Raw genomic sequence first — 15,767 nt, 5'->3', positions numbered from 1 at the left:
CCTGTACCCGTTTAAAATGGTGTGCGGGTTACTGCATTTTGAATGTAATTGCTAACCCTCCCAAACATTAGCAATGGTGTGAAGCACTAAAGTACAAACTCTATTTCTATCCCTCTAACAGGGATAGAAATGCTTTTTTGCCTTGCATTTTCGGGCCGCTCACTGTGAAATGCACTCCCAGCACCCACGTGGCTGCTGAGAGCCAGCCATACGCTAGTTTTGGAAGCACACTCCTAACACTAATGAATGCAAGAGAGCTGGCCAGCGCATTTGTCGCGCTGCCGTACAGCCCTCTTGATACATGCAGCTCATCTTTGTGAAGAAGGTGACCAGCACGTTTCTCAAACTAGCACCAGTTGGCTGATGTGCCTCCTCTGCGCATTTTTATTTACGCTAGTTTTTGAGAATCTAGCCAAAAGGAGTGCAAAGTATCCACTCAGGTGTACAAAGCAACGCAGCCATCGTTGGACTGGTTGCTGCGATTGAAATATTTTGACACAGTGAATAGAACGCAACAAACAATACTTAGAGTTCTATGTGAACATCTTCAGTGTTACAGACGTAATATAGTGACAATCTGAATTGGGGGAAACATCGTATTTCAAATGATATAATGTAATACATAGGAATTCTAAGTACAATAAAATCGAAAATGTTAAAACTAATGGTTTAGCAAACGGAAAATAGACTGGCACGCAATTGGTTTTATAAACACAAATTGGTACACCAACTTTGACTTTACTTATGACTGTTTTTTATAATTTTATTCTATAAATACGCTTTTTAAACTAAGGGCAAAAACAGAGGATCTTAAACGCCCATCCCGACTCCTTGCCTTCAAACCTTTTAGTCAGGCACACTTCTCATGGCAGCCTCAGCACTGCACCCTCTTCTGGCACCCTACTCCAGTTTACTTACAAGGTGGATCCACTTTGTTCGCGATTTTCAAGTGCGACAATTTGAGCTTTCTAGATTTTCCTCCCGACTTTTGGAGTAGCCAACTTGTCCATTCTATGGGCGCGCGCGCACAAAGAAATAACTGAATTACCTATGACGTAAACCTGGAAAGGACCATTTCCTGCACAAACAACTCTGTGCCAATGAGCAATCAGCTTTCAGCCTGCCTCTACAGCTCAAGGCCAGTTGTCGAAGTGGGCGGGAGCGTGCTCCTCTACTTTTTGTTTTTAAGTTTTACTGTTCCTATACTTTTATTTTAAAAGTTCTGGACCGGAATGATTTAGTTTTAAAATAAAAGTGTAGGAAGAAGTGGAATCTTTCACTTCAGTGCACTGAACGTTCCCTTAAACAGCAGGTGTGTTTGTTTGGGAGTTTGGATTGTGCGTCCGAGGGGGCGCTGGGATGGGGTTTGTGGAGAGTGGGGCAGGCCAGGGGGGGGGGACATAGCTCCACTTCTTCTTTTCGTACACTTCGACCACTATGCAAGGCAGTTATGGCGCTCTCCAATATGTTTGCCTACTTCATCAAAAAGGCGCAAATGTGTGTCTCTTTTTGGTCAAGTTTTGCTGCGGTGGCGCTTTATTATAATTTATTTTTGCTTACCACAAACAACTGAGAGAGTTAGGAAAAAGCACGTCCGGGCCCATTTCTTTCCTCTCAGCGGTTGCGTGCGGTGGGAGCTGGCCGGGCATTTCTCACAAGGGTCTTACAGGATGAATCAGACCTGTGGCTCGGCACTTGGAGCCGCAGATGCTGACCCTGCTGCCTCCCTCTAAACATGCTGTTTTCTTTAATCCTAACGCATGTCAGCACGAGATTCAGGCATCGTTTCTCAGCCTCAAATCTCCCACTGTGGACTCCATACATCCCAGGATTCTATAAAACAGGAGACCCCCCCAGCCCTCACCCCCACCACAAGGCAGTGCTGTGTTTCGAATTCAGGAAAGTGCAGCTTTGCAGTCCCAGTTAAGTTACACTGGATAAGGAAAACATGTCCTATCATTACTGTGTAGTCTAGTCAGGGTTTTCAGTCAATTGCCCTTTGAAATGTAGGAGTTATTGCCACTTCATTTTAGCAGTACAGCCTTGTAACTCACCTCCCAGAAAGTGAAATCAGGCAAGATTTTGTACCAAAGCGATGAAGCCACCAGCACACCCTCTCATCCTCCTAATACTACTTTACCCGGCCTCCAGGCCAACAAGGACCAGAACAACATGGAGGCTCATCAAGGTATCAGGCTGACAAAAATGCAAGCAGGCTCGGGCTGGCCTATAGGGCAATAGGCACAGGGCCGAACCAAAAACACAAAATGCTGGTGTGGGCCAGTTTTTTGGGTCAAAGTGGGCCACTTTATTTGCCAATTTTGGCCAGTTTGATGAGTTAATTCACTCTGTGGCTAGTAGTTTTGATCAGTGTTGGTGAATAAATATTCTTTAAAATGCACAGTTTGCATCACACTTTATCAAAAAACGTCCCCTTGGCTACTATTCGAACAGTGCCACAAAAGGGATGAATAGCCATTTGCAACTGTGGGTCACTTTTTCATTGGTGCCCGTGACAATTTTATGGCCCAGTCCGACCCTGAATACAGCCCATGATATGATGCCCGACCTCTTAGGGCAGAACACATTACTAAGAGGTATCAAAATGATACCCGAATTTGCAGTAGGGTTAAGGTACCTGCCCAGCGAAGGACCCTCATCACCTAGAGAACCCCATACATCTGGTTTCCATCATGCAGCTGAATCATCAAAACTGCGGCAATTCATGCAAACAGCCCTTCAACCCAAAGATGCGAGGAGCCCGAAGAAGCAATCTCCAAGCATGACTGCAGAGATCAGGCATATGGATGCATTCAGGGAGTTTGAACAAATAAATATATAGTGCCTTGGAGAAATCAGACTCCTCTAGGCTCACAAAGTCTCAATGGAAACAAGCAAACAAAGAGGAACAAGGATCCGCCAAGGACTATATGCCTTTCAACTCTTTCCAGCCCCCTTTCCTCTCTGTTCAATACTCTTTTGTAAAGTGATTGTGCATATTGATAGGAGTCCAGCGCTACAGAGAGTTCCTATGATGATTTCATCATCTCTTTCCCTTGGGCCGTTAACTTGGGCTGCCGGGCAGTCACCCCCCATTCCAGCCCTTGGAACAGGGGATTAAGGCCTTTAACAACCCGGGTTACCAAAAGCAGTAGAGGGGACAGAGGCTGGGAGGAAGATGGTGGCCGGGGGAACCAGACGTCAGGCCGCTTCGAACGAGGGCTGAGATTGTAGGTTTCAGCCTGCGTTTGTATCCACCCGATTAGCTGGTACCCCGTGCCCGGTGCTAATGAGTCGGGAATGGACTGCACACGTGGATCTCGTAAATATAAAGAGTAGATGGTCAATAGGTATTGAAATATTCAGTAGGAACCATCGATGTGAAAACAGATTGTCAAGGGCTGCATGCATCAAATTATCAGGATCGGGCTTGCAGTAACTTCCGTGAGACCATCGATGCTCAACATAACTATAATTGAGCAGTATACTAATTTCTCATGAATGCAGATAATATAAAATCGAGAAAAAGTCACTGCAAGTTTCAAAAGAAAAATTATAGTACATTCAAATGGTGCCAATGTACTTGGTCAATGAGCACACATTTACAAAATTAACCAACAAAGTCAGAGCTAATCAGACTTTGGTTTAGTTAAAATGCAATTCCGAAAACAAATCAGTAGCCTTCTGAGGTAAACAAATGTGGATCCTCATCACTTGACGTGTTTCGGCCGGTAGACCTTCATCAGACATGTTAGAGGCTACAAACCAAGCATATTATTATCAAAAAGTTTAGAAATGGATCTGAAAGGTTTATAAGGTTTGAATTTCTAAAGGTTTTTCTCATTGAACACGCACATTTGAACTGTTTGTATATACTATACCATTCATTTTGAACTTTGCAGTGACCATTTCTAGATTTATACTTCTGCACACGGATGAGAAATGTGTATTCTGGTCAATTATGTTTATGTGGAGCATCGATGTTCTCACGGAAGTTGCTGCGAGCCCGATCATGATCAATACGGAGTCGTTCAAGCAGAGTTTAGTACTTTTAATGGGAAGTACAGCGTCTAGTGTCCGATTACTCTTTTATTGTCCGGTAGAGATAACCATTCTAACTGTACTCTAGAGGGAGCATATTTTAGCAGCATTTTAAGTATAAATGCAGTCACATTTTGTCCAGAATCCAGATTTACATTTGTCTGATTGGTGGCACGGCCACTAAAATTGCCAACTGTTGTCATGTACATGCTTTGTGGGATTAGCACACCGCTGTCATTTTTTCTAAGTGGCTCCACATCGTACCAAGGGTGCATAGTGAACTAGCCTTACCTCTCTAAAGCCAGAAGGAGAGCGTTCTCCCCAGAAAATCTTAGAAAAAGTGGACATTGAAAGTACATTTTCAATACCTGCATCCCGCCTACTACCCCCATTCCACAACAGAAAACCCGTGCCTTGCGTCTCGCCTCCACATAATTCCACAACATTGAGCCCATACCTTGCCTCACAGTTTGGGAGATAAATCCAAGTAATATTAATTTGCCCAGAATCACACCATTTAGTTAAGACGTTAAGCTGGTATTTGATCCCAGTTTCTACTTTAGACAGTTGAACACATACCCCCCCACCCCGTCAAGGTAACAAATATGTGGTGTTAGTATATGGCATAAGAGATTTCGTGAAAAGTACACAAATCACATTATAAATCGACCTGATAAATAAAGAGTCCTCATGTTCAACAAAACGAGCATGATATGTTTTCCCCCCATTCTAAATTCAAACCTACAAGTACCAGCATAAAAAGCACTATCATCTTAAACTTCCTTTGGGTTTTGCAACACTTCTTAGTTATTTTACATAATGCCAGGGTCGGATTGGGACCAAACAATAGGCTTGTGCACCAAAGAAAGTGTCCAACATTTGTGCACTGCAACACTTTTGGTTGGCTGCAGATGCATCTTGTGCACACCAGTTACAATTTTACATTGTAAAGCATGTGTGCACATGGCACACTTCAGAACTATATGGTGGGATTGGCGAATCTTTCACAAGAAATCTTTAGGAAAGGTTGTGGGACAACCCAAGCTGAATTTCCGCTGTGACCAGCATATCTAACCATATCTTCAAGTTCAGGCACTGCCCAGTAACAGTTCGAAGCCAAGAGGACAGGCACAAGATTACAGATCTTAAGAAAGTTACTATTACCCCTCTAGTTAAAAAAGCAGGTCTGGATCCCAAAGACCCTGGGAATCTCCGTCCAATAACTAATTCGAACTTTGTTCTTAAGTTATTGGACAAGGTAGCTACACAACAACTGCAGCAGTTTGTTGAGAATGAGGAGATCCTGCATCAACAACAATCTGGATTTAGAGCATCCCATAGTACGGAAACTGCCATGCTGGACCTGCAGAACCAGATGCTCAGCTTAATGGATAAAAGCAAGTTGGGAGTACTTATGCTTTTGGATCTAAGTGCCGCATTCGATCTGGTGGATCATCGCCTTCTTATCAAGGCGCTTAGAGAGAATGTGGGTTGCTCGGAAGGAGCCATTGATTGGCTCTTGTCTTTCCTCTCGGATCGCAAAGCAAGAGTACATTGGGGCAGTAGTTTTTCCGATCCGCATGACATCTTATTCGGAGTCCCACAAGGGGCCAGTCTGTCCCCCATGTTGTTTAACATATAAATGCGCACATTGTTCAGTCTACTGGTGAATGCGGGGGTGTCGTTTACTAATTACGCAGACAAATCCAAACTCATTCTGGAACTGGTGGCAGCCACTATGATTCAGACAGTGAAATAATAGCCAGGGTTTATAAGATAATTGACGATTGGATGCAGACAAACTGGATGTGTCTGAACGACTCTAAAACCGAGCTGATGCTGTTTGGATCAAGTAATCAGCTAGCGAACTTGGGGGCTGAGTATAAATCGTTTAAAATCAAGAATGCCACTATCCAGGTGGTCCAGAAAGTGAAGACCCTGGGAATAATGGTCAACTCACAGGTGGATTCTCATGCCCAGACTAGCTACCTACAAAAAAATACGGCATATTACTTAAGGCTCATGAAAGCCATTAGGCCGTTTTTTAATGAGGGTAATATGGCCACCGTAGCCAGGGCCATTATACTATCAAGGCTTGACTATGGCAATGCCATGTTATTAGGGGCCTCCTCTAAGGATGTTTCTAGTTGTCAGGTGCTTCAGAACAACGCGGTTAGGCTGGTAAAAAATCTGAAGAAAAGAGATCATGTTACTGCAGAGAGAATAGCCTTGCATTGGCTCAGAGTGGAGGAGCGTATTAAATTCAAAGCTCTCTGCCTGGTGCATAAATGCCTGTACGGCTCTGCTCCCGAGTATCTGAAAAAGGGCTTAGTGCTTCATACCCCCAGTAGGAATCTTCGTTCAAAGGGTAAATGTCTGTTGATCGTCCCCAAGTTTAAATTGAAATCTGGTCTGGGCAGTTCCTTTTTGATGCAGGCCCCCAGCTTGTGGAACAGTGTTCCAGAAACACTCAGAACCGTTACCAACCTTACTGTTTTTAGGAAAGGGTTGAAGACTCATCTTTTCAGATGATGAACTGGGATACGGGGGATTATGACCACCTCATGGCTTAGCGCAGACGTTCCTATTGTATCGTTTTGTTTTTCGTTGTTTGCCTAAGCTCCCTGATGCCCACGGGCTATCGGCGCTACACAAAAAATAAATACATACATACATACATACACATTCGTGTGTCTTCCCGTTGAAGTCACTGCAGCAAGATATTTGTATACATCAACATTGATGATCAAACTATGAATCCGCTTCAGCAGCAAGGCCGAAATGTTTCCCTCTGCAGAGTGCATCATAAATACGGGCTCCTAATGAGGTGTTTTTATTTGTCCCACCTGCGAGGTGAGTGAGATACGCACATGCAACTGAGAAGTAAGTTAATATTATACAATCAAAACCTCCAGGTCTCTTTCTGCAGCAGACTCCAAGTGTCTGTTAGAAAGAAAGTTAAAGAAATGTACAAAGCTTGTATTTATGCAGTTTCTTTAAAGTAATGCCAATAGCATGGAAATAGAGGCCCGAAGGACGCCTTTGTCTTTAGCAAAACAGCACAATCCTAACTTTGTTAAGTGCACACCAAACGACTCAGCAAACTCTGAAAATGGAATTATATAGGCCTATATATATATATATATTTGAATGCAATAACATCCTGTACAGCTTTTCACTGCACACATGTGACACCTCATAGAAATATGATGAAACACGTACAAAGTGCAATTAGTATGTTCTTTTTCTGTAAAACCAGCTGTCCTTTGACCCTTAAAAAATACATTTACTTGCAATTTAGTGCTGGGTTTTGCTGGATTTCAGCTTCCTAAGCCAGCATGCCCGGTATGGTAGGCCTGGTTTTTGGGAAGCAACGGAGTGCTCTAGAATCATAGGGGGAAGAACACAGTGAGGGAAGCAGAGGGAAAAGGAGCCAACAGGGGAGGGTGGGCAATTGGCAGCATGGGGGGGGGGAGAGTGGGGAGCCGATCACCCAGTCTCAAGTACAAAGGAGAGTGCAGGGTGTGTGGACCTAGGTGTTAAGGAAGAGCCATTCCTTGAAGAGGAAGACCTTGAGATCTTTCCTGAACTGTAGAAGTGATGGGGCAAGTCTGATGTTGATGGGGAGGAGGCTCCAGAGTCTTGGAATGTAGACAGAGAAGGCTTGTCTTCTGGTAATTCTTGTCTGCACACTTCCTTACTTCTGGTGGATCGCAGGCCTCCGGAGATGCCGAGTATCTCAGTGAGGTAGCCTGGGGACTTCAGGAGGACAGACTTGTAGACGATGCAACAGGATTTCAAGAGAATACAGGCTTGCAGTGGGAGCCAGTGCAGTTCGATGAGGGTTGAGGTGATGTGGTAGAATTTTCAGAGGTGCCAGGGTAGTCGCCAGAAGGCCTTCCAAAAATGCATTGCCACCATCCAGGTCCGAGAGAGGACCAAGGCTTGGACAGCGGATCTGAACTGCGCCCTAGCCCCAAACTGCACCTCAAAGAAGCGGAAGAGGCTGCAAACATCATGCTCAAGTTCCTCTTAGCATGAGGAAAATACACCCTAAAGCCAGGATTGTCTTGTACTATTTGGGATGCAGGGGGACACGTGGCACAGAAAACCTCACTATAGCCTTCCCCTGCCACTTGAAATGCATTGCTAAAGGCAATAGGCTAATCAGACAGCAGCAGCTCAGGGTTGGAAAACAGCAAAGATGCGGATTCTGGGGCACTGACAGCGAGGCAGTGTGGAAGTCTTGCAGCCTGTGTGCAGCATGGGAGCGTTCTTCCTTCACTCTCCAAACACTATAGCCCACCGAATTAGGGACAGGCAGTAGCCGTGCTGGAAAGACAGGGCGCACAGGAGGCGCTGACGCCGGCAAAACACACAAATAATTTGTATGTGATAATGATATATTTGCTTTAGAGTTTTTATAAAATGAAAAATGTAGGTTTTGTTCATGATTTCTAAAATGTTTGTAAAATTCCAATATGCAAATTTAAAAAACAGTAAATTTTATCCCTGCCCAGGTTGTGCATACTAACGAGCTGTGCTGGCTTTCTCTACGTTCACCTCGCCGAAGAGCACGCGGTCGCCTAGCAGGCCCAGCCATTGACTGCGGGCTAGTGACACTGCGCTAAAATGAATTTGGTGCAATGTGGCTGGGGCACTTCCACAGTCTGAGACTGAAGTTAGGTTTGCAGCATGCGGTGTCCTTGCCCAGAGGTCACTGGGCTCACTGGGTGCTGCTACCTGATAGGAGGGACATTTGGCCCAATCTCATATTTGTCAATATCAAGAATTAAACATTTGCTTAATAACTAGATGGCTCTCACCCATGGCAATAGGCCCAAGCAAACCTGGGCCATGGGATGTCACCAATGTTTAATTGCTTATAATGGCCCAAGGAGTGGGGAATTATTGCATAATTTTACACAGTGGGGGTAGAATGCTCTTTTCAAAACAACAAAAGATAAAGAAACAATGGAACGTTGGGAGGGTAGACTTATACCAGCCATCAGCCATTTGCTGCCCTCTTTGGCTGCATGTTGCGATAGAATTCCCCACCCACCCCCCCCCCCTTGCACTTTAGTGTGTCGCTGCACTGGGGCATACATTCAGCTTTGTCTTTGGACACATTCGTGACAATTTAAACCACGCTTTTTGCCTTCATTTTTTTTAAAGAAATAAATGATAAAGCCACATGGTTCAGGAAAAAAAACAAGTTCTATCACAGTTGAGAATCTATGTTCAAATCATGTTGGCTAGTTATGTAGCTTGATCAAAACATGCGTTTCATGTGTATGTGTGCTATGTTTCAAGGATTATGGAAGCTCGTAGGGACAAGTAGATGTGTTTACAGGACAAGTAGGTCTCTTGAACATATTGCCTCATGGACAAGAAGATTTTTAGAAAATGACCCACTCCTGTGGCATATAGTGGGCAAAAAATCGCGAAAAAGCCCCTGCGCACTGTTGGTGACTTGTATTTGAATTCATTTTTTCGTGTCTTAGCCTACAAAACTGTGTGGCTTTTTACTCAATGTTTCACATAAACTCTGCTGTAAAATGCAATATTTTAGCCCATTATTTAAACAATTATCTTGAGAGGAGAACCACCCAAACTCACCGTGTTTGGTTTGTGCTCTCTCACTAACCTTGGCCGCTCCCACATATTCAGCTGAGAACAAGACCCCTTCCCTCTGTAGGCTCCCCTTAGCGTGGACCCAAATACATGAGCTTCAGGCCCCCCGTGTTAAACAATCCTGGCTACGCCTCTGATTCGTGTTCTCCTAGATGGCATCAGGGAAGCTGCCACAAGGTCAAATTTACAAAATCGGTCAGAGAATTAGTGCACAGCAGATGTTGCCAGAGAAACGTGGCAGGAAATGCCGACCGAAAAAGAAAGTGGATTGACTGCGTCAATGCTTGTGTCCCCTTGTAAGAAAAAAATAGAGATTTGTTTTCATGCTAAAACTGACGATCGGCCAGAAACGGAACGAATAGGTAATTTGCCACTATGGGCGATGGGCTGAGTTTGGCTTTCGGGGAACGCTCCCCTGATGTCTTCACAATAGCCTTTAGTGTTGCAGGACTCCCTGCATAACCAATTAGCTGACTTGCCGACAGTCACCAGACGTTTTTTTTCATGCATCAATGTTTTCATTCTCTTGAAATTTCACAGTTCCCAGTGCCAATTATATGGCATGGTGGAAAGGCAAACTCCATACCCCACCCCAACCCTTATTATTATATAAAGTTTTTACTATGGCCTATACGCTAAAGTCGGGTATGCCCCCCAAATGCCCCTCTGAGTCACTGACGTCAACTCAGTTTTGGACTCCGTATCCAAACCTCCGACTCTGAACCTTGATGATGGTGTGACAAATCTAGGGGTCATCACTTTCTCACTATTAAAACATGCGATAAGGTTCCAAATGGGGCATCGACTGTGGATGTTACACATATTAAGGGGACAGTGATTGAAGGGCCTCTGTACTCCTCACTATTTTCGGACCCCGTCAATCGACCCCAAGTTGCCAACCACAGATCATAGAAATGGGTTTTTGGTGGCGGAGCTGCCCAGTGACCCGTCCTGCTCCTTGGGACATCTTGAAGTTAAAGACTTGATCAATTGCCCTCACGAAGACCTATTTACGGATGTATCTGTGCTTGCTCCCAACTATTGCCCTCGAATTAGCAAAAAGAGTACGCTTATCTTTGGACCCTGAGTAAGTGGATTCTATGGTGGGGAACAATAGGGAAAGGGTGTAACTTTTTGGAACTCCTATTCAAGTGGCTCCCACTGCGTGCAAGAGAAACCATTTCTCCAACTCAGAGAGGGGGTACATAACTACCCCCAATGTATACGGATGTCCACATGAAAACAACACCATTCGGATCAAACGGTGCTGCATAATTTCCTACAGAAGACAAAAATGTAATGTTCTCCTAAAGAGGAAGTTTTGGATGTGTTCTGATTTCCGGTAGTGACCTGTCTACTCACGTCGATGGATAGGGGTCATGAATTATTACAGGCGTTTCCTTGAGTGTTTCATCTTGGCGTCAAACCGTCCTTTTAACCCGACTTCATAATTTACTGGTACTACCTCATTGCCTTTTCATGAAAAAAAAATATACCCGAGACTGCGACAGAATTTAGCTAAGTTAAAAACCATTTAAGATCCACGGGAACGACCAGGATGATTTTAGATTTTAAACATCCTAATGAAGCTCTTTCTCCAGAGTGGGAACAGATCGGAGTGAAAAATCCAACTCAGTCTAATTTTGTGTACATTGGTAACGGTGGAAATTTCCCTGCAGAGGAGGCGGGGATTGATATTTCAGCATTCCTGGATGTCCTGATGCGGCTGTGATTGAAGAATTCTTGCGACTGGGAGAAATGGAGGATGCTCTTGATCAATCGAGAATTATGATGGATCCCTCCCACCACAAATATCCCTACCCAAGGGGGTAGAAAGAGCCAAGAGGCCCAAAAAAGTAAGGAAAAAAAATGTTAAGAAGATGGCTGTCCCCTCGGAAAAGGAAACTAAAAACCAAAAAGCAAAGAAAATAAAGAGCAGTTCATGTAGGGGCTTTGTAAAATCACTTAATGTACAGACTCAACCAAATCATTCTAAGAATAGTCCAAAGACAAAAAAGGGGTGATGTTAGCCCAATAATTTTGAAACAAGGTGTCCAAAAGAAGTCTAATTGCTGGAACTAAAGTGTATCACAATATTCCTTGAACGATATTTAAGGAAAAGGCATTTCTTCGTATGAAGACAAATAAGTGCCCTCTACAAGTAACCTAACAGTCTATGAACTTCACACATCACAACCTTTCTTTACGTGTTCTGGGGTGCAAGAACAATTAGGGAATGTCCTTCACAAATACTGTGAAAGTAAAGATATGTCTTCCATGTTAAAAAAAAGGCACTCACTGAGCCAGCAGATAGGAGCACCAGGTTGGGCTATGTAGACCCTTCCTTGTTACAAGGCAATGGGGATCTGCCAAACCAGAAGTCTATGCAGGATATTCAAACAACTGAATGGTCTGATAGCAACTGGATGGCTCAGGGCTTCACATACATTAAGGATTGCAAAACAGCCAGTCGTAACATAGAAGGAATCAGAAGTATGCTGGAAACCCGCTGTCTACAAAAGAGAACTGGGATTAGTTTGGCTGAATTATTAGCTGCCCTTCCACTTGAACTTGAGCCTGTGGCTGAAATTGACTTAACTATGGGATTGAGGAATGCCTCCCCCCTAAAAAGCCTTCACGCCAGGAAATCAATTTCATCAAAAAGAAAATACATAGAAAATGGCAGTAGTCTGCCATCTAAAGGTAGAACGGCTGTGAATGATCTTTCAGAGAGTTTTATCTTGGAAGCATTTTTTATTCAGACCTAAAGCATTTAAATAGAGGCAGGGTCATGGCAATCCTTCACGACACCCCTGGTTTAAAGAAGATTGAGTCCAGAGATATTGACCGTACTGAATATTTTGACTGGGAACAATGGGATGTGGTGAGGTTAACAGTTAACTCACAGCTAATCAGAGAGGGAATTTCATCTTCCATCGATGAAATCCGACAAAGAGGATCAGCCTCCCTCTCTTCCCTGTGATAGCTATCTTGGAGAAAGGGGGCAGCATGTCTCTCAGCCCCCTATTATCCAATGTACAATAAATAGTGATAGACTGCGGTGGCCGAGAAGGGACGGTAAGAGAAGGATAAGAACAAAAGGCAAAGCGATTGGTTTTGGCTCCTTCATCCTCAGGTTTCTTGTTTGAGGTGTGTGAAAGAGTCCGGGGAGGATTTTATACCATCTGCTCTTGGAACACACGTCGCTTCCAAAATCTGTTCAATTCCAGTGAATCCTGTAATTTTCTAAGTAAATACACCTTGGTGAATTTGCAAGAAACCTTTCTGTCCAAGAAAGTAATTATGGATGGATACTCATTTTGCCAACAAAGGGCAGTTAAAGGGAAGGCAAGGCACCCTAATTGAGGTCTTTTTATTGGCTTTGAAAATGACCTCATCTCGAGCTTGGTAATTATTGACGATTAAATGTATGGTGTTTTGGCGGCTCATGCTATCATGAAGGGTGGATTGGTCCATATGTCAGTGATAAATATATATTGTAGCTATGTGGAAATATCTCAAAAGGTAATGATTTAATACATCTATGGGATCTTGTCGGGATGGCGGAAAGATCATCCTCTAGGACAGATAATAATTGCTGGTGATTTCAATGTAAATTGCTCAGACCCAACAACATATTCCCAATCCTAGGTACATTTTATAGAGGCAATTCTGCAGGATACTAAAGGGAAAGAAATGGTGGGAGTTCTCCGACGGTTGGAACCTAGCAGTTCTGACTTCTAAGCAGATGCAGGATCAAGGCTCTCCGGGCACTTGGAGAAATTATACTACATCATCGATGATTGACTTTATATTTGTATGTGAGGCCTTAGATATAATAGACTATATATACAATGTCAGCAATGGCGTCCCAAGTGACCATTCCAGACTTATAGTGCTCTTCTCCGCCTTAAACCAAGCTGGCCCTCCAGAAAAGCAAATGGGTGGCATCTGTCTCTACTGGAAAATAAACACTAATTTAGGCAGAGGTGTACATAAGGGAATTTAATGGAAAATTAGAGACGGAATTCCTAAGCGACCAGGGAGAAATCAATGCATGTTTGGGACAGACGTCTTCTTTTCAATTTTTGTAGAAAATTCCTTAAATCCGAGGGATTTTATAGCCTAGAACAACAGGCCAGACTATAACCCACTCATGCAGTAAATCAAAACAGAGTACAGAAAAGTTGTCAAAAAGCTCACCAGATTCGGAGTGCCTCTTCCTCAGCGAGACGGAGATCTGAAAAAATGAAAACAGAACTAAATTGATTAAAGCACTGGCTCCTCAAAAGGCAAGTGAAAAAATGATCTCGCTCATCTGGGAGAAGGACATAAATGATGGAAATGAATTAAACAAAATAAAAACTATGAAAGTATAGTGCAATCTAATCCAACATTAGAACAAACATATGTTATACTTTACCCAACTGTATGATCAGCCAGAGGACCCGCTAGCCAATTGGGGTAGTTTGAAACTTGAAAAATAGAAAATTCCACTCTCTGTAAAGCAAATAAATAGAAAATATTATAGGTAGTCCAAGTAATTCAAGGGTTCCAAGTACAAATGGACTTTACAATAAGCTCATTAAAGAATATGCAGAACTATGGGCTGGTATTTTGTAAAAATATTTTCTGTTGATTATGACATCGAAGGAAACCTTGTCATCTTGAAAGGAGGCTCAAATTGTCCCTATATTCAAAAAAGAAGCAAGAGACGCCCCTGAACACTGTAGACCAATTGCATTACTTGATGCCGATGCTAAGATTTTTGGGTCGGTCTTGTTTTCCTCTCTTGAAGAATGGGCTAGCAGTTATGACATTCTTAAACCAAATCAATTGGTCTTCAGGGCGTATGTGGGTACTAACTTTGTGGGCTAGTTCCTAAACTATGCTCAAGTCAACGTCTAGCCTGGGAGAGGGTTTCTAAGGAAGTATTTGTAGTATCAGTGGACCTATCCCTAGCTTTCGATAGGGTAAACGTGACCAAATTATGGAGGAAGCTCTTGAATTGGGGGATCTCAAAGGGACTATCGGCACCCCTCATCCACCAACATGAGCAATCCAAACATAGAGTGGGGTTGAATGGGGAGGGTTTGTTGTCATCTGAAATTAAGACCAACAGTTGCGCAAGACAGGTATGTATCTTGGTGCCCTTTTTATTTAATGTTTATTTAGCAGATTTCGGAGCATACCTTAAGCCAGCATCTTTTATTGCCCACAAGGTTCTGGGTACTAGTATCCATTGGGTAACCTATGCACAGGACATTATTCTCCTAAATTGCACGAAGGTGGGTATCCAAAGACTCTTGACTAAATTAGAAATGTATTGTACAGAAAACAATGTAATTATAAATACTCAGAAAACACAATTAATTACATTTACAGAGGGGAAACAAGCAAAGAATAAATCCCTGTGGTTGGGAGGAGAAAAGATAGTCGAAGTAAACCGCCTGCAATATTTGGGATAGGACATCTTGGGTACCCCTAAAAAGAATTGTTAATGGAAGGTTTTCATAATAAAGCAGTGGTGGCAGTCGCATGGATGAGAAATTTCAATTTTAAGTTCAGGCAATTCTCAATTATCTTTCTCGTGAAATTCTATACAGTGAAAATTGTTCCAATGTTAACCTATGGGGCGGAAATACATCACAGCTTGTTACATGAGGATTTTTGTCATCTAGAGGGCCTTCTATGGAAGAAGGTCCTTAGGCTACCACAGGCAATACCAATCAGCATTATCAGACACGAATTAGGTCTTCTATCATTAGAAGCACACATAGTTTGGAAAATAATCTTACTATGATACACATTTCAAAACCCTCAAGAGCTACGCTGTTTACTGATTTTAACAATGTGGTGGCGTCATTCAATCATAGCCTACTGGAAAGCACAGCATGTAAACTGCAAGAGTGGAGTTTGGATGGAGATCTTCTCAACGCCCCACTGGAAATGAATAAACACAGTGTGGCACGCGGATGGGTGTAGAACCGAACGATATCAAAATGTAAGCCTAGGCCATAAAAAGTTAGGAGCTTGTGCACCATATCTTTGTAAAGACACCTCATGGAATATTGGTTATATACTGTTTAAAT

The 15,767-nt window shown here is 43.1% G+C and overlaps 1 protein-coding gene across 2 annotated transcripts in view; it reads right to left on the bottom strand.

Annotated features, from left to right (window-relative positions):
- The window catches only part of ARPC1B (actin related protein 2/3 complex subunit 1B), a 174,798-nt gene that overhangs the window by 121,069 nt on the left and 37,962 nt on the right, over positions 1–15,767 (bottom strand). The window contains exons 2-3 of one of the 2 annotated variants that reach the window (XM_069645562.1): positions 14,099–14,175; positions 13,879–13,915 (exon numbers count right to left, since the gene is read on the bottom strand). The gene's annotated coding sequence lies outside the window, so the exon portion shown is untranslated. The remainder of the gene's footprint in view (positions 1–13,878; positions 13,916–14,098; positions 14,176–15,767) is intronic. The other variant, XM_069645563.1, reaches the window with a different exon arrangement.

This window comes from Ambystoma mexicanum, chromosome 2p (assembly GCF_040938575.1).
Source record: "Ambystoma mexicanum isolate Mex_15411 chromosome 2p, UKY_AmexF1_1, whole genome shotgun sequence".
NCBI classification, from domain to species: Eukaryota; Metazoa; Chordata; class Amphibia; order Caudata; family Ambystomatidae; genus Ambystoma; species Ambystoma mexicanum.
This window is presented reverse-complemented; position numbering and strand designations above follow the sequence as displayed.